Source organism: Bombina bombina, chromosome 6, assembly GCF_027579735.1.
Source record: "Bombina bombina isolate aBomBom1 chromosome 6, aBomBom1.pri, whole genome shotgun sequence".
Lineage (NCBI taxonomy): Eukaryota > Metazoa > Chordata > Amphibia > Anura > Bombinatoridae > Bombina > Bombina bombina.
This window is the reverse complement of record NC_069504.1, coordinates 228,661,674-228,685,356: the sequence shown is the minus strand read 5'-3', so window position 1 is coordinate 228,685,356 and position 23,683 is coordinate 228,661,674. Positions and strand designations below refer to the sequence as shown.

Below are 23,683 nucleotides of genomic sequence, written 5' to 3'. Positions count from 1 at the left end.
TACAAAAAATAAAAAAAGATTACAAGAATTTTAAGCTAATTACACCTACTCTAAGCCCCCTCATAAAATAACAAAGCCCCCCAAAATATAAAACATTCCCTACCCTAATCTAAATTAAAAAAGTTAACAGCTCTATTACCAGCCCTTAAAAGGGCTTTTTGCGGGGCATGCCCCAAAGAAATCAGCTCTTTTGCCTGTAAAAAAACACACAATACCACCCCCCAACATTACAATCCACCACCCACATACCCCTACTCTAACCCAAACCCCCCTTAAATAAACCTAACACTACCCCCTAAAGAACTCCCTACCTTGAGTCGTGTTCACCCGATGGACCAAAAGAGGACATCTGGAGTGGCAGAAGTCTTCATCCTATCCGGGCAGAAGAGGACATCTGGACCGGCAGACATCTTCATCCAAGCGGCATCTTCTATCTTCATCCATCCGACGAGGAGCGGCTTCATCTTCAAGACCTCCAGCGCGGAACATCCTCTTCCTTCCAACGGCTACCGACGAATGAAGGTTCCTTTAAGTGACGTCATCCCAGACGGCGTTGCTCGAATTCCGATCAGCCAATCGGAATTAAGGTAGGAAAAATCTGATTGGCTGATTGAATCAGCCAATCAGATTCAAGTTCAATTGGATTGGCTGATCCAATCAGCCAATCAGATTGAGCTCGCATTCTATTGGCTGATCGGAACAGCCAATAGAATGCAAGCTCAATCTGATTGGCTGATTGGATCAATACATTGGTTAATACATTTAATAGAGTAGTGGCGAGGTCCGGTCGGCAGATTAGGGGTTAATAAGTGTAGGTAAGGTAGCGGCGACGTTGGGAGGGGGCAGATTAGGGGTTAATAAATATTATGTAGGTGTCGGTGATGTTAGGGGCAGCAGATTAGGGGTTCATAGGGATAATGTAGGTGGCGGCGTTGTGCGGTCGGCAGATTAGGGGTTAAAAATATTTATTATAGTGGCGGCGATGTAGGGTGACCTTGGTTTAGGGGTACATAGGTAGTTTATGGGTGTTAGTGTACTTTAGAACACTGTAGTTAAGAGCTTTATAAACTGGCATTAGCCCATAAAGCTCTTAACTACTGACTTTTTTCTGCGGCTAGAGTCTTGTCGGTAAAGGGTCTACCGCTCACTTCAGCCAAGACTCTAAATACCGGCGTTAGGAAGATCCCATTGAAAAGATAGGATACGCAATTGGCATAAGGGGATCTGCGGTATGGAAAAGTCGCGGCTTGAAAGTGAGTGTTAGACCCTTTCCTGCCGGACTCTAAATACCAGCGGCCGGCCAAAACCAGCGTTAGGGCCCCTTAACGCTGCTTTTGACGGCTAACACAGAACTCTAAATCTAGCCGATAGTTATTATATATATTAACTATATTAACCCTATATTACCCACCCAAAGCCCCTTAAAAAAACCTAACACTAAGCCCCAGAAGATCTCCCTACCTTGAGTTGTCTTTACCCAGCCGGGCCAAACTCTTCATCCAATCCGGGCGATGTCTTCATCCAAGCGACAAAGAAGAAGGCTTCCATCCGGCGATGTCTTCATCCAAGCGGCAAAGAAGAGGTCCTCCATCGGGGCGAAGTTTTCCTCCAAGCAGCATCTTCAATCTTCTTTCTTCGGACCTCCGACGCGGAACATCCAGCTGGCCCGACGACTGAAAGACGAATGAAGTTTCCTTTAAATGACGTCATCCAAGATGGCGTCCATCGAATTCCGATTGGCTGATAGAATTTTATCAGCCAATCGGAATCAAGGTAAGAAAATCTAATTGGCTGATTCAATCAGCCAATCAGATTCAAGTTCAATCCGATTGGCTGATCCAATCAGCCAATCAGATTGAGCTTGCATTCTATTGGCTGTTCCAATCAGCCAATAGAATGTGAGCTCAATCTGATTGGCTGATTGGATCAGCCAATCGGATTGAACTTGAATCTGATTGGCTGATTGAATCAGCCAATCAGATTTTTTTACCTTAATTCCGATTGGCTGATAAAATCCTATCAGCCAAACGGAATTTGACGGACGCCATCTTGGATAAAGGAAACTTCATTCGTCTTTCAGTCGTCGGGCCAGCTGGATGTTCCGCGTCGGAGGTCCGAAGAAAGAAGATTGAAGATGCCGCTTGGAGGAAAACTTCGCCCCGATGGAGGACCTCTTCTTTGCCGCTTGGACGAAGACATCGCCAGATGGAAGACTTCTTCTTTGCCGCTTGGACGAAGACATCGCCAGATGGAAGACTTCTTCTTTGCCGCTTGGATGAAGACATCGCCGGATGGAAGACTTCTTCTTTGCCGCTTGGATGAAGACATCGCCCGGATTGGAAGAAGAGTTTGGCTGGGTGAAGACGACTCAAGGTAGCGAGATCTTCTGGGGCTTAGTGTTAGGTTTTTTAAGGGGGGTTTGGGTGGGTTTAGAGTAGGGGTATGTGGGTGGTTGGTTTTAATGTTGGGGGGTGGTATTGTGTTTTTTTTTTTACAGGCAAAAGAGCTGATTTCTTTGGGGCATGCCCCGCAAAAAGAACTTTTAAGGGCTGGTAAAAGAGCTGGTTAATTTTTCATTTAGAATAGGGTAGGGCATTTTTTTATTTTGGGGGGCTTATATTAGGTTTAAGTAGATTAAAATTCTTGTAATAATTTGTAGTTTATTTAATTGGAAATTATTTTAACTAGGTAGCTATTAAATAGTTATTAACTATTTAATAGCTATTGTACCTAGTTAAAATAAATACCAAGTTACCCGTAAAATAAATATAAACCCTAAAATAGCTACAATGTAATTATTAATTATATTGTAGCTATCTAAGGATTTATTTTATAGGTAAGTATTTAGATTTAAATAGGAATATTTAAATTAATAATATTAATATTAATTAGATTTATTTTAATAAGAATTTAGTTAGGGGTGTTAGAGTTAGATAGGGTTATTATACTTAATATATATATATATAATATAATAACTATATTAACTATATTAACCCTAATATAATTAGGGTTAATATAGTTAATATAGGTGGCGGCGGTGTAGGGAGATTAGATTAGGGGTTAATGTATTTAATATAGGTGGCGGCGCTGTAGGGGGATTAGATTAGGGGTAATACATTTATTATAGGTGGCGGCGGTGTAGGGGGATTTAGATTATAGGCAAAAGAGCTGATTACTTTTGGGCAAAGCCCCGCAAAAAGCCCTTTTAAGGGCTGGCAATAGAGCTGTTTACTTTGGGGCAATGCCACGCAAAAAGCCCTTTTTCAGGGCTATTTGTAGGGTTAGACTTAGGTTTAGTGGTAGGGATATTTTAGTATTTTAGGGGTTAATTAATTTAATATAGGTGGCGGCTGTATAGGGGGATTAGATTAGGGGTTAATTAATTTAATATAGCTGGCGGCGGTGTAGGGGGATTAGATTAGGGGTTAATGTATTTAATATAGCTGGCGGCAGGGTAGGGGATTAGATTAGGGGTTAATGTATTTAATATAGCTGGCAGCGGGGTAGGGGGATTAGATTAGGGGTTAATAATTTTAATATAGCTGGCGGCGGGGTAGGAGCTCACATTAAGGGGTAGTTATTGTAGGTGGCGGCGGGGTAGGAGCTGACATTAGGGGGTAGTTAATGTAGCTGGCGGCGGTGTAGGAGCTCACATTAGGGGGTAGTTAATGTAGGTGGTGGCGGGGTAGGGGCTCACATTAGGGGGTAGTTAATGTAGGTGGCGGCGGGGTCCGGGAGCGGCGGTTTAGGGGTTAATAACTTTATTAGGTGCGGCGGGGTCCTGGAGCGGCGGTTTTGGGGTTAATACATTTTTTATTATTAGGAGAGTGAGGGGGGATAGCGGATAGAGGGGTATACGTGTCGGGCTATGTTTGGGAGGCGTGTTAGACAGTATGGGAGATTTTATAACTTAGTCAGGTTTTGTAGGCGCCGGCAGTTTCTAAAGTGCCGTAAGTCACTGGCGACTCCAGAAATTTGTACTTATGCAGATTTCTGGACATCACTGGTTTATCAGACTTACGGCACTTCAGCAATTGCAGGCGGGGTATATTGGATAGCTCGAGTTGCGAGCTGAAACTACGGGCGGTGGGGGTTCCCTCGCTTGCGCCGCAAACTACGATCTATATCGGATCGCGCCCCTCGTTGTTAAATTCAATGTGTCAATTTTGTTATTTATAATTAGTTAATAACTTGTGGTAGTGGATTGTAATTGCCAACGTCTATGTTGTCCATGCATCTCATGGGCGACTGTTCTGATATCTGATCCCATATTTCTTTCATGTAATTGGCAAGAGTCCATGAGCTAGTGACGTATGGGATATACATTCCTACCAGGAGGGGCAAAGTTTCCCAAACCTCAAAATGCCTATAAATACACCCCCCACCACACCCACAATTCAGTTTTACAAACTTTGCCTCCTATGGAGGTGGTAAAGTAAGTTTGTGCTAGATTTCTACATTGATATACGCTTCTCAGCATGCTGAAGCCTGGTTCCTCTCAGAGTGCAGTGAATGTCAGAGGGATGTGAAGGGAGTATTACCTATTGAATGCAATGGTCATCCTAACGGGGATCTATTTCATAGGTTCTCTGTTTTTGGTCGTAGAGATTCATCTCCAACCTCCCTTTTCAGATCGAAGATATACTCTTATATACCATTACCTCTGCTGATTCTCGTTTCAGTACTGGTTTGGCTATCTACTTTATGTAGATGAGTGTCTTTTGGTAAGTATGTTTTCCTTTATTAGGACACTCTCAGCTATGGTTTGGCACTTTAAATGTAAAGTTCTTAATATAATGTTTGTACTTATATTTGCCATGATTCAGGTTTATCAGTATTTTTCCTTTTTGCAGACTGTCAGTTTCATTTGGAAAATGCATTTTTAAAAAAAGAAAATTTTTTCTTACCTGGAAATTTTCAAATTGACTTTCTTTCTAAATTGCGGGCTGTTAGGCTTGCGGGTGCGAAAAATGCTATAATTTATTTCATCATTCTTGGCTTGAGCCTTTTTTGGCGTGAGAATTACGTTTCTTTACGTATTTTCGTAATTTCCGGCGTCTTAGTTGGCGCCGAGAATTTTCACGTAGTTGCGTCATCTATGACGCTTGTGATTGTTGCAGACGTTCTTGGCAGCAAAAAATATTTTGTCAGTTGTGGGCGTCATACTTGGCGCCAGATTTCTGACATTATTTAAGTCTTTATTTCATTCTGCTTCTGGTTTTCAGAGGCTTATTTTGCTTGCATTTTTTTCCCATTCCTGAAACTGTCATTTAAGGAAATTGATATTTTGCTTTATATGTTGTTTTTCTCTTACATTTGCAAGATATCTCAAAAACTGTTCCTGTATCAGAAAACACTGTTGGATTCCTGATGACTAAAGCTAAGTTCATTTATTTTAATGTTATGAATTTTTATCTTTAGCTATGGTTTGTAATACGTTATCATGATAAGCTTTTACATGCATCCATCAGTATTAATGCATTATCTATTGCTATTCTTTTAACATCTAATGTACAAGATATACCTAGGAATTTATAAGAATATTTTTCTGATTCTATTCTAAAGGCTTTGGGGGTAGTTATCAAGCCGTCAACCTCAAATACGCTGGAATTCCGCAGCGTATTTGTGGCGAGGCTGATTCGCCTTAGTTATCAAAGGCAATAGACCGGCAAAAGTAGAATTTTGTGCCGTAAGCTTCGATCCACCGGACTCAGTCAGACACAGATCGATTCTTACGTCACTCCAGATGTTCCGCACACAAGTGCGGCACAATCTGACTACTTTTGCTAGTTATCAAAAAACTAGCAGGTACGCTCTGCACTTTTCCAGCCCAGCCCTGGAGGCGGCGGATTCCATAGGAATCAATGGGAGTCTGACCATAGCGAAAGTTCATGTTCGCTGCTGCCCGACATCCCATTGATTCCTATGGGAGATGTCTGCACCTAACACCCTAACATGTACCCCGAGTCTAAACACCCCTAATCTGTCCCCCCTACACCGCCGCAACTAAATACATTTATTACCCCCTGAACCGCCGCTCCCGGAGCCCACCGCCACTATAATAAACATGTTAACCCCTAAACCGCCGCTCCCTGACCCCGCCGCAACTATAATATATGTATTAACCCCTAAACCGCCGCTCCCGGTGCCCGCCGCAACTATAATATATGTATTAACCCCTAAACCGCCACTCCCTGACCCCGCCGCAACTATAATATATGTATTAACCCCTAAACTGACGCTCCCAGACCCCGCCGCCACCTACATGATACCTATTAACCCCTATCCTGCCCCCCTATACCGCCGCCCTCTATAATAAAGTTATTAACCCCTATCCTGCCGATCCCGGACCTCGCCGCAACTAAATAAATAATTTAACCCCTAAACCGCCGCTCCCGGACCCCGCCGCAACCTATATTAAATTTATTAACCCCTATCCTGCCCCCCCTACACCGTCGCCACCTATAATAAATTTATTAACCCCTATCCTGCCCCCCCTACACCACCGCATCCTATAATAAAATTATTAACCCCTAAACCTAAGTCTAACACTAACCCTAACATCCCCCTAACTTAAATATTATCTGATATGATTCTATCAGCCAATCGGAATTAAGGTAGGAAAAATCTGATTGGCTGATTGAATCAGCCAATCAGATTGAGCTTGCATTCTATTGGATGATCGGTACAGCCAATAGAATGCAAGCTCAATCTGATTGGCTGATTGGATCAGCCAATCGGATTGAACTTCAATCTGATTGGCTGATTCAATCAGCCAATCAGATTTTTCCTACCTTAATTCTGATTGGCTGATAGAATCCTATCAGCCAATCGCAATTGAAGAGACGCCATCTTGGATGATGTCCCTAAAAAGAGCCTTCATTCGTCGTTAGTCCATCGGGGAAGAAGGATGTTCCGCGTCGGCGGGATGAAGATGGATCCTGAAGAAAGAAGATTGAAGACCCCGCTTGGAAGATGACATCGCCCGGATGGAAGACTTCTTCAGCGCCGCTTGGAAGATGACATCGCCCGGATGGAAGACTTCTTCAGCGCCTCCTGGATGATGACTTCATCGGATGGAAGACTTCTTCAGCGCCCCTTGGAGGATCACTTCTGCCGCTCCGGATCTCCTCTTCGGTTCTATCGGTGGGTCGGCTGGCTGAAGACAACTCAAGGTAGGATTATCTTCAGGGGGGTAGTGTTAGGTTTATTTAAGGGGGTTTGGGTTAGATTAGGGGTATGTGGGTGGTGGGTTTTAATGTTGGGGGGGTTGTATTTTTCTTTTACAGGCAAAAGAGCAGGTTTTCTTTGGGGCATGCCCCGCAAAAGGCCCTTTTAAGGGCTGGTAAGGTAAAAGAGCTTTGAACTTTTTAAATTTAGAATAGGGTAGGGCATTTTTTTATTTTGGGGGGCTTTGTTATTTTATTAGGCGGCTTAGATTAGGTGTAATTAGCTTAAAATTGTTGTAATATTTTTTAAATGTTTGTAACTTATTTTTTTTATTTTTTGTAACTTAGATTTTTTTTATTTTTTTGTACTTTAGTTAGTTTATGTAATTGTATTTAATTGTAGTTATTTGTATTTAATTTATTTAATTAATTTAATGATAGTGTAGTGTTGATTTAATTGTAACTTAGGTTAGGATTTATTTTACAGGTAATTTTGTATTTCTTTTAGCTAGGTAGTTATTAAATAGTTAATAACTATTTAATAACTATTCTAACTAGCTAAAATAAATACAAAGGCCTAGATTTAGAGTTGGGCGGTAGCCGTCAAAACCAGCGTGAGAGGCTCCTAACGCTGGTTTTTACCGCCCGCTGGTATTTGGAGCCAGTCATTAAAGGGTCTAACGCTCACTTTCCAGCCGCGACTTTTCCATACCGCAGATCCCCTTACGTCAATTGCGTATCCTATCTTTTCAATGGGATCTTTCTAACGCCGGTATTTAGAGTCGTGGCTGAAGTGAGCGTTACAAATCTAACGACAAGACTCCAGCCGCAGAAAAAAGTCAGTAGTTAAGAGCTTTCTGGGCTAACGCCGGTTTATAAAGCTCTTAACTACTGTGCTCTAAAGTACACTAACACCCATAAACTACCTATGCACCCCTAAACCGAGGTCCCCCCACATCGCCGCCACTATACTTAAATTTTTTAACCCCTAATCTGCCGCACCGTACACCGCCGCCACTTACGTTATCCCTATGTACCCCTAATCTGCTGCCCCTAACACCGCCGACCCCTATATTATATTTATTAACCCCTAATCTGCCCCCCACAACGTCGCCGCCAGCTACCTACAATAATTAACCCCTAATCTGCCGACCGGAGCTCACCGCTAGTATAATAAATGTATTAACCCCTAATCCGCATCACTCCCGCCTCAATAACCCTATAATAAATAGTATTAACCCCTAATCTGCCCTCCCTAACATCGCCGACATCTAACTTCAAGTATTAACCCCTAATCTGCCGATCGGAGCTCACCGCTAGTCTAAAAATTTTTTTAACCCCTAAAGCTAATTCTAACCCTAACCCTAACACCCCCCTAAGTTAAATATAATTTTATTCAAACGAAATAAATTAACTCTTATTAAATAAATTATTCCTATTTAAAGCTAAATACTTACCTGTAAAATAAACCCTAATATAGCTACAATATAAATTATAATTATATTGTAGCTATTTTAGGATTAATATTTATTTTACAGGCAACTTTGTATTTATTTTAACCAGGTACAATAGCTATTAAATAGTTAATAACTATTTAATAGTTACCTAGTTAAAATAATTACAAAATTACCTGTAAAATAAATCCTAACCTAAGTTACAATTAAACCTAACACTACACTATCAATAAATTAATTAAATAAAATACCTACAAATAAATACAATTAAATAAACTAACTAAAGTACAAAAAATAAAAAAGAACTAAGTTACAAAAAATAAAAAATATTTACAAACATTAGAAAAATATTACAACAATTTTAAACTAATTACACCTACTCTAAGCCCCCTAATAAAATAACAAAAGACCCCCAAAATAAAAAATACCCTACCCTATTCTAAATTAAAAAAGTTCAAAGCTCTTTTACCTTACCAGCCCTGAAAAGGGCCCTTTGCGAGGCATGCCCCAAAGAATTCAGCTCTTTTGCCTGTAAAAAAAAAACATACAATACCCCCCCCCCAACATTACAACCCACCACCCACATACCCCTAATCTAACCCAAACCCCCCTTAAATAAACCTAACACTAAGCCCCTGAAGCTCTCCCTACCTTGTCTTCACCTCACCGGGTTCAGCGATCGGTCCAGAAGAGGGTCCGAAGTCTTGATCCAAGCGGCGGCTGAAGAACTCCATCATCGGGCTGAAGTCGGAAGTCCATCATCGGGATGAAGTCTTCTATCAAGCCGCATCTTCAATCTTCTTTCTTCCAGAGCGGAGCGGAGTCATCTTCTTCCAAGCCGACGCGGAACATCCTCTTCAACCGACGCCTACTCGCCGAATGACGGTTCCTTTAAATGACGTCATCCAAGATGGCGTCCCTCGAATTCCGATTGGCTGATAGGATTCTATCAGCCAATCGGAATTAAGGTAGGAATATTCTGATTGGCTGATGGAATCAGCCAATCAGATTCAAGTTCAAGCCGATTGGCTGATTGGATCAGCCAATCAGATTGAGCTTGCATTCTATTGGCTGTTCCGATCAGCTAATAGAATGCAAGCTCAATCTGATTGGCTGATTGGATCAGCCAATCGGATTTAACTTGAATCTGATTGGCTGATTCCATCAGCCAATCAGAATATTCCTACCTTAATTCCGATTGGCTGATAGAATCCTATCAGCCGACTTCCGGTGGGCGGGCGCACCAACAGGACGCAGGGAAAGGAGCTCCGTGTAAACGGAGAACAAAAGCAAGTAAATTAACTGCTTTAAGCGCCCCACGGCTCAAATCCTAGGTGGTATCTCCCAAGGTAACCGTCGGACCCTTGATAGAGCACGGAGCAACCATCAAGCTCCACATCGGAGGGATATACGCAATATCGCCGAAGGGCGGACTGCAGCAGCTGCCACCACTCACTGGGAAGGGAAAAAACATCAACGCTAGTGAGCGAACAGAGACATTGTAAGTTATTGGGACACTAAAGCTGCTTCTGAAGGGACAAGCGACACACATATCCTACAACGATAAGCATTTGGGCGCGAAACCAAGCGCCATTTTGAGCTCAGCTCCTCACTCACCACAGATCCCTCATACAGTAGTTCAGGAATTGTGGCAATTAGAGACTTAATAAAACACTGCACAATAACTACCCACTAAAAAAAAAAGACTGCAAGCTAGAAAATAGAAAAGTAAAAAACAAAGCATTTGCAGTTCAACTCCTGGAAAACCGAACGTAAAGACACAGGATATCCAGAACTCTCAACCCTTTACATCACTCGGACAAGGGTAAAACAAGATCCACACTAAAGGGGAGGAAGGGGACAACAGAAAACACAGCAAATAGATCGCAGGGAACAGTGGAGACTGACAAAAACAGCCGCACTATCTGCTCCACTCGCACTGCTCCCCTTTTCTTGAATTTCTCAACTGTGAGACAAGCAGCGAATATGGCACACTAAAAAACAGCCATAATCCCCCCCCTCCTGAAAACCCTCTGTATCTTCGGAAAATACTGATTTCAGACATATGTTTTGAACCTAGAAAACTTCACTCTTCATTTAGTAGTCCTCGAAACTAGACCTGTTTGCATGCAGAGATATTTTTCGCCATACCATAAGAAAACTGACACAATGTCGGGAAGGCAGAAACAGCCAGATAGGCGCAATAAAAACCACATTGAAGCTCCAGAAATAGACCATCCAAGAACAGATGCCTCTGATCTCCCTGCACAAGATACACATCCAATAGTATCCCAACTCTCTGCCCTTTTCTTACCCAAGATTGAGCAGCTCCAGACTGGTATGGACACGCTCTCAACAGACTTTAAAGCTTTCTCGTCACGTCTCACAAGTGTAGAGCAGAAAGTGGAGGAGAGTGAGGAAAGACACAGAGAAACTTCATCATCTATCACCAACCTCTAAAAACAAAACAAGATGCTACAAGCCAAGCTGGAAGACTTGGAAAACGGGTCGAGGCGGAACAATATTCGTATAGTTGGAGTTCCAGAATCCGTCCCATCAAGGGACTTGATAGAATTTGCAGAAACGATTCTCCCAGGCCTCTTAAAACTCCCAACCTCTAGTATACCATGCGTGGTTGAAAGGGCCCACAGAATTGGAATGTTGCAGAGAGATAATGTAAAAGACAGAGCCCGAAGACAGATAATGGTGCGTTACCTTAACTACAAGGACAAAATGTTGATGATTAGAGCTTACAGACAAATGCCAAATATCACATTCGAAGAGAAAAAGATATACATCTTTCAAGATTACTCGGCAGAAGTCACGAAGAAAAGGAGAGAATTCTCACCATACTGTAAAGAACTAATAGCTCAAGGAGAGTCAGTTGCGCTGCTATACCCAGCCAAACTAAGGCTGCAAACAACGCAAGGTCCGAAAGTGTTTGAGACCCCACAACATTTAGAGATATTTTTGGACCAAGTGAAGAGACCCCTAGGCAACATGCAAAGAGAGAGAAGTGAAGAAGACGCTGAAACTTGAAACAGGAAAGTATTTTAAGACTCTTGGGACAAATGACATTCAAGGCTTAACAGCCTTAACTGACCTAAAAGAGGGTTGTTAAGAACTCAAAGTGGTACTACCACGGATTAAATAACCAAACTAGAGACTAGGGAGGGGGGGAGGGCTAGTGGGATTATTTGAAGTTCATTTATACAGTTATTCAATTGTTCAGTGTTTTTGTTATCTTGTTTATTTAGTTGCTAACTTGTTGTATCTGTATTATTGTTCCACAAAGGAAATCTAACTTCCTGCCTACATACTATAACTCACCAATACAGCTAAAAAATTGATAGACATCTAACTGTGAACTCTACTTGCAGAGCCAGGGTAAAGGGAATTGATCAGAATCCAGGCATTTTGGTAAGACTGTACTCTCTCCCTCTACCAACCAGCAGTAAGTAAGAACACCACAAAGCACAATCACAAACATAAATTACTACTGAATTGACTAGCTTGCACAAAACATGAAAATTGTGTCATGGAATGCGGGGGGTATCACATCCCCTATAAAGAGAAAGGCCATACTTAAATACCTTAGAAATCAGAAAGCTGACATTGCTATCCTTGAAGAAACCCACTTATCAAACATCGAACACCAAAAACTGAGACAGGGGTGGGTAGGGGAGGTGATCCATACCACATATGAGGCAAAGCGAGCAAGAGGAGTTGCTATCCTTTTTAGGAAAAACTTTGAATATACTATTGACAAACAACAAGTAGAAACGGAAGGGAGGTGCGTACTCATTAAAGTACAGTGTGAAAAAAAAACCTTAACTATTGGGGGGGTATATGGCCCACACACTAACAAAAAAGAGTTTTGGGGAGACTTAAGCAGCAAAATATTACAATTTGCAGACACCCAATTGATTTTGGGTGGCGACTACAACATAGTCCCACAGACCCCAGCAGACAGGTTCAGAGACCCCACATCCAACATCATGCAGACCACTAATTTACGCAACACTAGAAGGGAATCCCTCATCCTATCTAAGTTCCGAAACTCATTAGCACTAGCAGATATATGGAGAGACAAACACCCAGAAGAGAGAAACTACACCTGCTCGACCCCAGCTAAGAACACACTTTCAAGGATAGATTTGTTTTTGACAACCCACTCACTGGGACCCAACATCACCGACGTAAACATTGACGTTCCCACAATCTCAGACCATGCACCTATCAGTCTCAAACTTAACCTGGTACCGCGAAGGGAGGGACCCCGTAGATGGTTCTTCCCAAAATATCTCTACGGGGATGTTAACTTCAAAAATACACTGGTAGGGGAGTGGAGAACATATATGAACTTAAACAACGCACATAAAGATCACATCCAATTGTTTTGGGAGACAAGCAAAGCTGTCATGAGGGGAGTAATAACCTCATACACGGCAGGCAAATTAAAAAAGATGAGAGTAAGAACAGAGCTATTGCTTAGAAGAGTGTTGAGTGCCAGAAATAAATACTTGCGTAATCCTACCACCACCACTAAACACAATTACATAACAGCAAAAGCTGAGAGAGACACAGCACTCAACCAAGACACAATGAGGGGAATGACAGCAATGCAAGCTAAATTCTACAGATTTGGAGACAAAACGGGAAAGTTCCTAGCTAGACTTACCAAACTTACCAAACCCAACAGATATATCAATGCCATTAGAGGGGGAGACACAATACATACAACCACACCGAGCATACAGGCAACTTTCAATAAGTATTATCAAACACTATACAAAGGAACTGAAGTAGACAAGCAAAAACAGGACCTATTCTGGGAATCCATATCCAACCCATGTATATCAGAAGAACACTTAAATCTTTTGAATTCGACAATATCAGAGACAGAGACCTTGAGAGCTATAAACACTCTTTCACTTGACAAAACCCCTGGACCTGATGGACTACCCGGGGAATACTATAAATTGCTGGGAGTGAATGTGACGCCAACTTTAACCGCACTTTATAACAGAATTATGACAGGTACAATTACCCCAAATGACCGTTTCACAGAATCTAATGTTAGCATTATTCCCAAAGCGAATAGAGATCCACTCTTACCTCAATCTTACCGCCCTATATCGTTAATGAATCAGGACAGACTGGCAATAGCCTTACCCACTCTAATACACACGGACCAGACGGGCTTCGTAAAGGGACGCTCATCAGTTTTAAACCTCAGAAAACTCCAATTCATTCTAACACACTTCTGGAATAAGAGAGGGGAGAGGGGAGGGGGGACCCAGGCAGCGTGTGCGCTGTTGGTGGATGCGGAGAAGGCCTTTGACATTGTCCTATGGGATCATCTTTATTACACACTGCACAAATTTGGTATCACAGGTCTTTTCGCGCACACGGTCAGGGCACTTTACGCTAACCCTAAGGCATCCATACTAATCAATGGGATCCCCTCTCCCCCCTTCCAACTGGGCAGGGGAACCAGACAGGGGTGCCCACTTTTACCCCTGCTTTTCGATCTGGCGATCGAGCCCCTGGCCATAAAAATAAGGACAGAAACAGAAGGGTTGTGGGTGGGAGAAGTAAAGTGTCACCTGTCGCTTTTTGCTAACGACATGATACTCTACATCCAGAACCCGAAAGAAAACATTTCACAAATAATGCAAATCATACACCAATTTGGCCTTGTTTCGGGTTACAAGATAAACACAGACAAATCGGAACTGATCTGGTTGAACAAGCAGTCCACACACATAGACCTACCATTTAGCTTCAAACACGTCACAGACTCCTTCACATACTTGGGAATTAAACTCTCGATAGACCCCAAAAAATGGTATCAACTGAACTATCACCCCCTAATTAAGGATATACAAGAGATGTTACTTAGATGGGGTAAATTACCTGTCTTGATGGCGGGAAGGATAGCTTTAATTAAAATGATTATATTTCCAAAGCTTCTTTATCTGTTCCAAATGATACCGGAAAATATACATAAGACTGACCTAATTCAGCTAAACAAAACATGCCTTTCCTTTGTGTGGGCAAAGAAAAAACATAAAATACAAGCTTCCAGGATGATGGCAGAGATTGGTTCAGGGGGATTTGCGCTTCCCAACTTTGAGGCATATTGCGGGGCAGCCCAAATTAAATACATACTAGATTGGCTAACTGGGACCCAGCATTTTACACTACCGGCACTAGAAATACAACCAATATCTCCTTGGTCATTACAGGCTATCCCACCCATGTCACCCAACCAAATCACCAAGCTCCTAAATGAATACCCTATGCTACTTCAACCTCTTCGAGCCTGGTGGAAAATGTGTAAGAAGCTCCAGTTTAACCACAGATACACAAGATATCTCCCATTAAGTGGAAATCCAGAATTCCCAGCGGGAATAGACACTGGAGTATTCATCACATGGAAAACTAGAGGATTAGCCTCGGTCTCCCAGTTCATAAATACCTTGGACATGACGATTAAACCTTTCCAAGAATTACAAACGCAATATAATCTGCCACACAGACATCACTTTGCATACTTACAGGCAAGACATTACATTAATGACTTACTCAAACATGACGAATTACGGAATCAAAATCTGGGAACTAATAGATTAATACACAGAAAAGTACAGGGAGAAACATCCATTTCCCACACATACAAACTCTACATGCAACAGACCAACGATTCAGCAATGAAACACATTGGTGACATATGGTCGGCTATATTGAACACAGACATCTCAGCAGCTATAGTAAAACGAAGCATACAGAAAGTGAGAAAGGCTACGCTATCGGTGGTAAACAGAGAGTCACACACTAGACTTATACACAACGCGTACATACCCCCGAGGATTTATAAAAAATGGAGACCAAACTCAGAAGGAACCTGTCAGAAGTGTAGAGCACCAGAGGCAGACATAATCCATATGATATGGAGCTGTCCAAAGATTAACAGATTTTGGGCGATGGTGGAGCATTGGCTACAATCAGCCTTCAAGATATCCATAAACATTTCCCCCGCCATGGTAGTATTTTTACATACCCCAACACCACACTCAGGGAGCACAGAAAAATTGACTAGCAATGTAATTTTACAAGCCAGGAAACTGATCTTCAAGGGATGGTTGGGTGGTAAAGCCCCCACGATCCCGCAACTCAAAGCAAGTATGCAGAGCCAACTAACAGTGGAGGCTGTAGATGCAAAGACAGATGTGCAGAGTAGAACTAAACCCTTTATTCGGAAATGGGAACCATACATTCATACATTGGAAATTTCCATGCAAACACGTATCTTGTATCCTCTTAGGAACACTGAATTCTTACTAGGAGAGCGTCTCAAAGGAAACTGGGAATTTCTCTATAATGAGAGAACCAGAAACCAAAGGAACACAACATAATCTACACATTAACAAATAGTCAGTTGATCTTAATGGAGAGGGAGAGAGGAGGTAATCTGGAGGGTAACTTTAAACGTGAGAGGGTGAGACTGCTGCGGGGGGTGGGAAAATTGAGGAGAGATGAGGGAGGAGGAAAAAAAAAAAAAAAAAAAAAGGGGGTTCTGTAAAATTAACCTTCAAGTTGATCTAAACATACTGTAATGAAGTCAAACTTGACATTGTATCTGTAAAATATTTGTTGATTCATGGTAACCTCTGAAGAATAAATAAAGTTTATAAAAAAAAAAAAAAAAAAGAATCCTATCAGCCAATCTGAATTCGAGGGACGCCATCTTGGATGACGTCATTTAAAGGAACCGTCATTCGGCGAGTAGGCATCGTTAGAAGAGGATGGATCCGCATCGGCTGATCGCTTCCAGCCGCTCTACAGTTATTGCAGTGATGCCTCGATATCGAGGCATCCTGCAATAACATTTTTCCCCCATCCGATGCAGAGAGAGCCACTCTGTGGCACTCTCTGCACCAGCATCGATGGCCGCAATCGTTGGTGGGTGGGAGCTGACGTGGGAGGCGGGTGGGCGGCCATCGATGAAAGGCTGAAGAGAGAGGAGGGCGGGATCGTCGGGAGTGCGCACCGGAGCACGCGCGTGCACGGGGGGTGGCGGGCGGGCGCGTGCACGGGGGAGGGAGCGGGTGGGAACCGCTTCACTACGGAAAAAAACATTGTACAGAAGTGGCAGTAAGGGGGGATAAAATCCCTAATGAAAGTTAATCTAAGGGATCTGGGAGCGGGTGGGGGATTGGTGGGGGGGGGGGGAGCTACACTACACTACAGAAAAAAGGAAAATAAATAAAAAAAAATTAAAAAATACATTTTTATTTGCAAACTGGGTACTGGCAGACAGCTGCCAGTACCCAAGATGGCTCCCAGTAAGTTAGAGGTGGAGGGTAGAGAGCTGTTTGGGGGGGATCAGGGAGGTTGGGGGCTAAGGGGGGATCCTACACAGCTGCATATGTAAATATGCTATACAATTTTTTTTTTATTTTTTAAATACACCTTTTATTTTAGTACTGGCAGACTTTCTGCCAGTACTTAAGATGGTGGGGGCAATTGTGGGGTGGGGGAGGGAAGGGAGCTGTTTGGGAGGGATCAGGGGGTGGGATGTGTCAGGTGGGAGGCTGATCTCTACGCTAAAGCTAAAATTAACCCTGCACGCTCCCTACAAATGACCTAATTAACCCCTGCACTGCTGGGCATAATACACGTGTGGTGCGCAGCGGCATTTAGCGGTCTTATAATTACCAAAAAGCAACGCCAAAGCCATATATGTCTGCTATTTCTGAACAAAGGGGATCCCAGAGAAGTATTTACAATCATTTATGCCATACTTGCAAAAGTTGTTTGTAAATAATTTCAGTGAGAAACCTAAAATTGTGAAAAATTTTACGTTTTTGTTTATTTAATCGCATTTAGCGGTGAAATGGTAGCATGAAATATACCAAGATGGGCCTAGATCAATACTTGGGGTTGTCTACTACACTACACTAAAGCTAAAATTAACCCTAGATGCTCCCTACATGCTCCCTAATTAACCCCTTCACTGCTGGGCATAATACACGTGTGATGCGCAGTGGCATTTAGCGGCCTTCTAATTACCAAAAAGCAAAAATTACCAAAAAGCAACGCCAAAGTCATATATGTCTGCTATTTCTGAACAAAGGGGATCCCAGAGAAGCATTTACAACCATTTATGCCATAATTGCACAAGTTGTTTGTAAATAATTTCAGTGAGGAACCTAAAGTTTGTGAAAATATTTGGGAAAAAGTGAACAATTTTTTTTATTCGATTGCATTTGGTGGTGAAATGGTGGCATGAAATATACCAAAATGGGCCTACATCAATACTTTGGGATGTCTTCTAAAAAAAAATATATACATGTCAATGGATATTCAGGGATTCCTGAAAGATATCAGTGTTCCAATGTAACTAGCGCTAATTTTGATAAAAAAGTGGTTTGGAAATAGCAAAGTGCTACTTGTATTTATGGCCCTATAACTTGCAAAAAAAGCAAAGAACATGTAAACATTGGGTATTTCTAAACTCAGGACAAAATTTAGAAACTATTTAGCATGGGTGTTTTTTGGTGGTTGTAGATGTGTAACAGATTGTGGGGGTCAAAGTTAGAAAAAGTGTGTTTTTTTCCATTTTTTCCTCATATTTTTTTTTAAAGTAAATGATAAGATATGATAAAAATAATGGTATCTTTAGAAAGTCCATTTAATGGAGAGAAAAACGGTATATAATATGTGTGGGTACATTAAATGAGTAAGAGGAAAATTACAGCTAAACACAAACACTGCAGAAATTTTAAAAAAGCCCTGGTCCTTCAGGGAAAGAAATTGAAAAATGGCCTTGTCCTTAAGGGGTTAAGACTAGCAAACATTTAAATTCTGCTTTTTAACCTTCTGTGGTTTCTTCAGAGGTTTTTTCCCAGTTCCTGATACTAGGGAATGGAATAGGCCTGGGACTTCTTTATTCCTTCTTTAAGGTTTTTAAATTGTATCCTTTGCCAGCAGTTAGTTTGGAGTTCTGGGGAAAGATCCCCAAAGTTAATGGGGCTATCTCTACTCTTGCTAAACATACTACTATTCCTATGAAATAGTATTTATTTTTCGGTTCCTTCAGATGGGAAACTTGTATCTTATCTAAGGAAAATTATTTTATTTTCAGTTCCTTTTCTCAGGCCTGAAATTTATTTGGCTGATGTTGCAACTGCTTCAACTTTTTGGTTGGATACTTTAGCGCAACAAGTATCGGTTTATGATTTGTTTAGCATTGTTAAGTTGATGCTAATAATTTCATTTGTGATGTCATTTTTTTATATTTTCACAGTTGAGGTTAAATCTATGTCTTTAGCTATTTTAGCTAGAAGAACTTTGTGACTTAACTCTTGGAATGCTAATTTGATTTCTATAATCCAGATTTCTATTTTTCCAAGGTAATAAATCATTTGGTTAAACAATTGGATTCGTTACTTTCAACTGTTACTCTGGGGAAGGAAGTTTTTTGCTTCAAGATTAAGTTCTAAGAGTAAATTTTAATCTTATATTAGTTTTTATTTTCTTAATAAGGAACAGAAACCTAATTCTTCCCCAAGTAACATGTTTCTATTTTGAAGCTTTCTTCAAAATGGAATGAATTCAAGCCATTTTAAAGATCAAAGTCAGCCCCAAATTTGCATGAAGGTGCGGCCCTTATTCCAGCTTAGCTGGTAAGGGGCAGGTTAAGACTTTTCTAAAATTGTTTGGTTCAATTCGGTCCAAACTTCTTAGATTTGGGTACAGAATAGGATTCAGAGTAAGACCGCCTGTGAGAAGTCTTTTTCTCTCTAGCATATTCCAGCTATTCCAGTAAAGGATCAGATTTTCCTGAAGTGTGTTTCATGCCTGGAGTTATCTGGGGTATTCATACCAGTTCCATTTCAGGAACGGGGTCTGAGGTTTTGTTCAGAACTATTCATTGTCCCAAAGATAGAAAATCTTTTGATTTGTCATGTAAGAGTACCATCTTTTCAGAATGGTGTTTATATGGTCTAATCTGCCTTTTTGTCAGCAAGGGCATTATTTGACTACAATAAACTTACAGGATGCATATCTTTATATTCTGTTTCCATTCAGATTATTTTTATTTTCTGAGATTCTCTTTTTTAGACAAGCATTACCAAGTTGTTGCTTTTCCCTTCTGGCCTAGCGACAGCTCTAGGAATCTTTTCAAAAGGTTCTCAGTGTTTCCTTATTTGGACGATATCATGGTATTTGCTCAGTCTTTTCATTCTGCAGAATCTCATACTTTTCAACTTCTGTTGTTTCTTCAAGGATATGGTTGGAGGATCTTTTTACCAAAAGTTCCTTGATTCCTCAAGACAAGGGTCACCTTTTTTTGGGTTTCCAGATAGATTGTGTCAATGTCTTTGTTTCTAACAGACAAGATACAATTTTTATTGGGTTCAGCTTGTCGGAACCTTTAGTCTCTATTATTTCCTTCAGTAGCTATATGCATGAAAGTTTTTAGGTTTCATGACTGCAGCATTGGATTCGATTCTCTTTGCTCATTTTCATATGAAACCTTTCCAGTTTTTAATGCTGAATTAATGGTGCAGGGATTATTCTAGGATATCACATTGAATATCCTTGAATCACAATATTCAACCATCTCTGACTTGGTGGTTAGATCACCAACGTATAGTTCCACAGGGTCTGTTTAGTTCATCCAACCTGGACTGTGATCACAACAGATGCGAGTCTTTTAAGGTTGGGAAGCTGTCTGGGGATCTCTGACAGCACAAGGGGTTTAGAAATCTCAAAAGGCGAGATTATCTATCAATATTTTGGAACCCCGTGCAATTCTCAGAGTTCTTCAGTTTTGGCTTTTATTTGAAGAGAGAGGCGTTTATTAGTTTTAAGACAGACAATGTCACAACTGTGGCGTATGTCAATCATTAGGGTGGGACTCTCAGTCCTCAGGCTATGAAGAAGTATTTTGGATACTTGTGTAAACATGAGTCTCTAAAAGAGAAGCAAAACAGAGCGCAGGCCACACCCATAATCCTAGGAGAAGTGAGTGTTATACACACTGTACTCTGAGCTAAGCTGGCTTTTATTGCACAGATACAAACAGCTGTATTTACACGATCTCCTCAATATAGCATTTATACACTTAACCCCCAGCTTGGCAACACGTATTTCCCCTGTTAGAGCCAGAAACGAATATAGGCACTATCAGCACAGTGGGACACTGAAAGGAGACCGTAATATCGCTGGAGGGGTATGGAGTCTATTTGCTGAATGTACAGACATACCTCATTTGTTTGAGGGTTCTTTTGTGAGTGTGCAATCATTGTTTTATTTATTCAAATAAATTGTGACTTTTAAACTACACTTAGATTGTGGATGCACTCTGTTTTGCTTCTCTTTTATAGAATCATCCCTGTTTACACCGTTATCTGAAGCCTGGGAACAGACACCGCCGGGCACATAAGGAGCAGCAACCCTACACTGGTCATTTTGGATTAAGTAAAAAAGACTTTATTTTCTCTTTACTAATCAGTAATATCATTTCACTTTTAGACTTTATGGACATTTCTACTTTGATTATTTGCTGTCTAATATTTGTTTATGTTTCTTGCTCACAATCTATATGAGCAGTGAACTGATAGATGCAGCAGCTTTATTTAAATTATAATATTTGATACATTGCATATATGATATCATATGTTTTTTATTATTATAATCAAACGGCTAGATTTAGAGTTCTGCGGCCAAAGGGGTGTGTTAGCTACACGTGCTTTTTTCCCCCCCGCACCTTTAAAATACCGCTGGTATTTAGAGTTCACAGAATGGCTGCGTTTTCAGTGCGTTAGGCTCCAAAAAGGGAGCGTAGAGCATAATTTAACGCCACTGCAACTCTAAATTCCAGCGGTGCTTACGGACGCGGCCAGCTTCAAAAACGTGCTCGTTCACGATTCCCCCATAGAAAACAATGGGGCCATTTGAGCTGAAAACAAACCTAACACCTGCAAAAAAGCAGCGTTCAGCTCCTAACGCAGCCCCATTGTTTCCTATGGGGAAACACTTCCTACGTCTGCACCTAACACCCTAACATGTACCCCAAGTCTAAACACCCCTAACCTTATACTTATTAACCCCTATTCTGCCGCCCCCGCTATCGCTGACCCCTGCATATTATTTTAACCCCTAATCTGCCGCTCCGTAAACCGCCGCTACCTACATTATCCCTATGTACCCCTAATCTGCTGCCCCTAACACCGCCGACCCCTATATTATATTTATTAACCCCTTATCTGCCCCCCACAATGTTGCCTCCACCTGCCTACACTTATTAACCCCTAATCTGCCGAGCAGACCGCACCGCTACTATAATAAAGTTATTAACCCCTAATCCGCCTCACTCCCGCCTCAATAACCCTATAATAAATAGTATTAACCCCTAATCTGCCCTCCCTAACATCGCCGACACCTAACTTCAATTATTAACCCCTAATCTGCCGACCGAATCTCGCCGCTACTGTAATAAATGGATTAACCCCTAAAGCTAATTCTAACCCTAACACTAACTCCCCCCTAAGTTAAATAGAATTTTTATCTAACAAAATAAATTAACTCTTATTAAATAAATTATTCCTATTTAAAGCTAAATACTTACCTGTAAAATAAACCCTAATATATCTACAATATAAATTATAATTATATTGTAGCTATTTTAGGTTAAATATTTATTTTACAGGTAACTTTGTAATTATTTTAACCAGGTACAATAGCTATTAAATAGTTAATAAATATTTAATAGTTACCTAGTTAAAATAATTACAAAATTACCTGTAAAATAAATCCTAACCTAAGTTACAATTAAACCTAACACTACACTATCAATAAATTAATTAAATAAAATACCTCCAATTACCTACAATTAAACCTAACACTACACTATCAATAAATTAATTAAATACAATACCTACAAATAAATACATTTAAATAAACTAACTAAAGTACAAAAAAATAAAAAAGAACTAAGTTACAAAAATAAAAAAATATTTACAAACATAAGAAAAATATTACAACAATTTTAAACTAATTACACCTACTCTAAGCCCCCTAATAAAATAACAAAGCCCCCAAAAATAAAAAAAATGCCCTACCCTATTCTAAATTAAAAAAAGTTCAAAGCTCTTTTACCTTACCAGCCCTTAAAAGGACCTTTTGTGGGGCATGCCCCAAAGAATTCAGCTCTTTTGCCTGTAAAAAAAACACATACAATACCCCCCCATTAAAACCCACCACCCACATACCCCTAATCGAACCCAAACCCCCCTTAAATAAACCTAACACTAAGCCCCTGAAGATCTTCCTACCTTGTCTTCACCATGCCAGGTATCACCGATCGGTCCTGGCTCTGAAATCTTCATCCAAGCCCAAGCGGGGGCTGGCGATCCATAATCCGGCGGCTGAAGAGGTCCAGAAGAGGCTCCAAAGTTTTCATCCTTTCCGGGAAGAAGAGGCGATCCGGACCGGCAACCATCTTGATCCAAGCGGCATCTTCTATCTTCATCCGATGAGGAACGGCTCCATCTTGCAGACCTCCGACGCGGAACATCCTGCTGGCCCGACGGACTACCAACGAATGAAGGCTCCTTTAAGAGACGTCATCCAAGATGGCGTCCCACGAATTCCGATTGGCTGATAGGATTCTGGAACGTTCGGTGATACCTGGCATGGTGAAGACAAGGTAGGAAGATCTTCAGGGGCTTAGTGTTAGGTTTATTTAAGGGGGGTTTGGGTTAGATTAGGGGTATGTGGGTGGTGGGTTGTAATGTTGGGGGGGTATTGTATGTTTTTTTTTTACAGGCAAAAGAGCTGAATTCTTTGGGGCATGCCCCGCAAAGGGCCCTTTTAAGGGCTGGTAAGGTAAAAGAGCTTTGAACTTTTGTAATTTAGAATAGGGTAGGGCATTTTTTTATTTTGGGGGTCTTTGTTATTTTATTAGGGGGCTTAGAGTAGGTGTAATTTGTTTAAAATTGTTGTAATTTTTTTCTAAAGTTTGTAAATATTTTTTTATTTTTT

General features: G+C 41.1%; 1 protein-coding gene across 3 annotated transcripts in view; it reads left to right on the top strand.

The window, feature by feature from the left end:
• TAFA2 (TAFA chemokine like family member 2) overlaps window positions 1-23,683 on the top strand; it is a 502,683-nt gene that overhangs the window by 115,239 nt on the left and 363,761 nt on the right. The window contains exon 2 of one of the 3 annotated variants that reach the window (XM_053716750.1): window positions 21,025-21,118. The exons of the other annotated variants lie outside the window; for them this stretch is intronic. The gene's annotated coding sequence lies outside the window, so the exon portion shown is untranslated. The remainder of the gene's footprint in view (window positions 1-21,024; window positions 21,119-23,683) is intronic. 3 annotated transcript variants of the gene reach the window in all.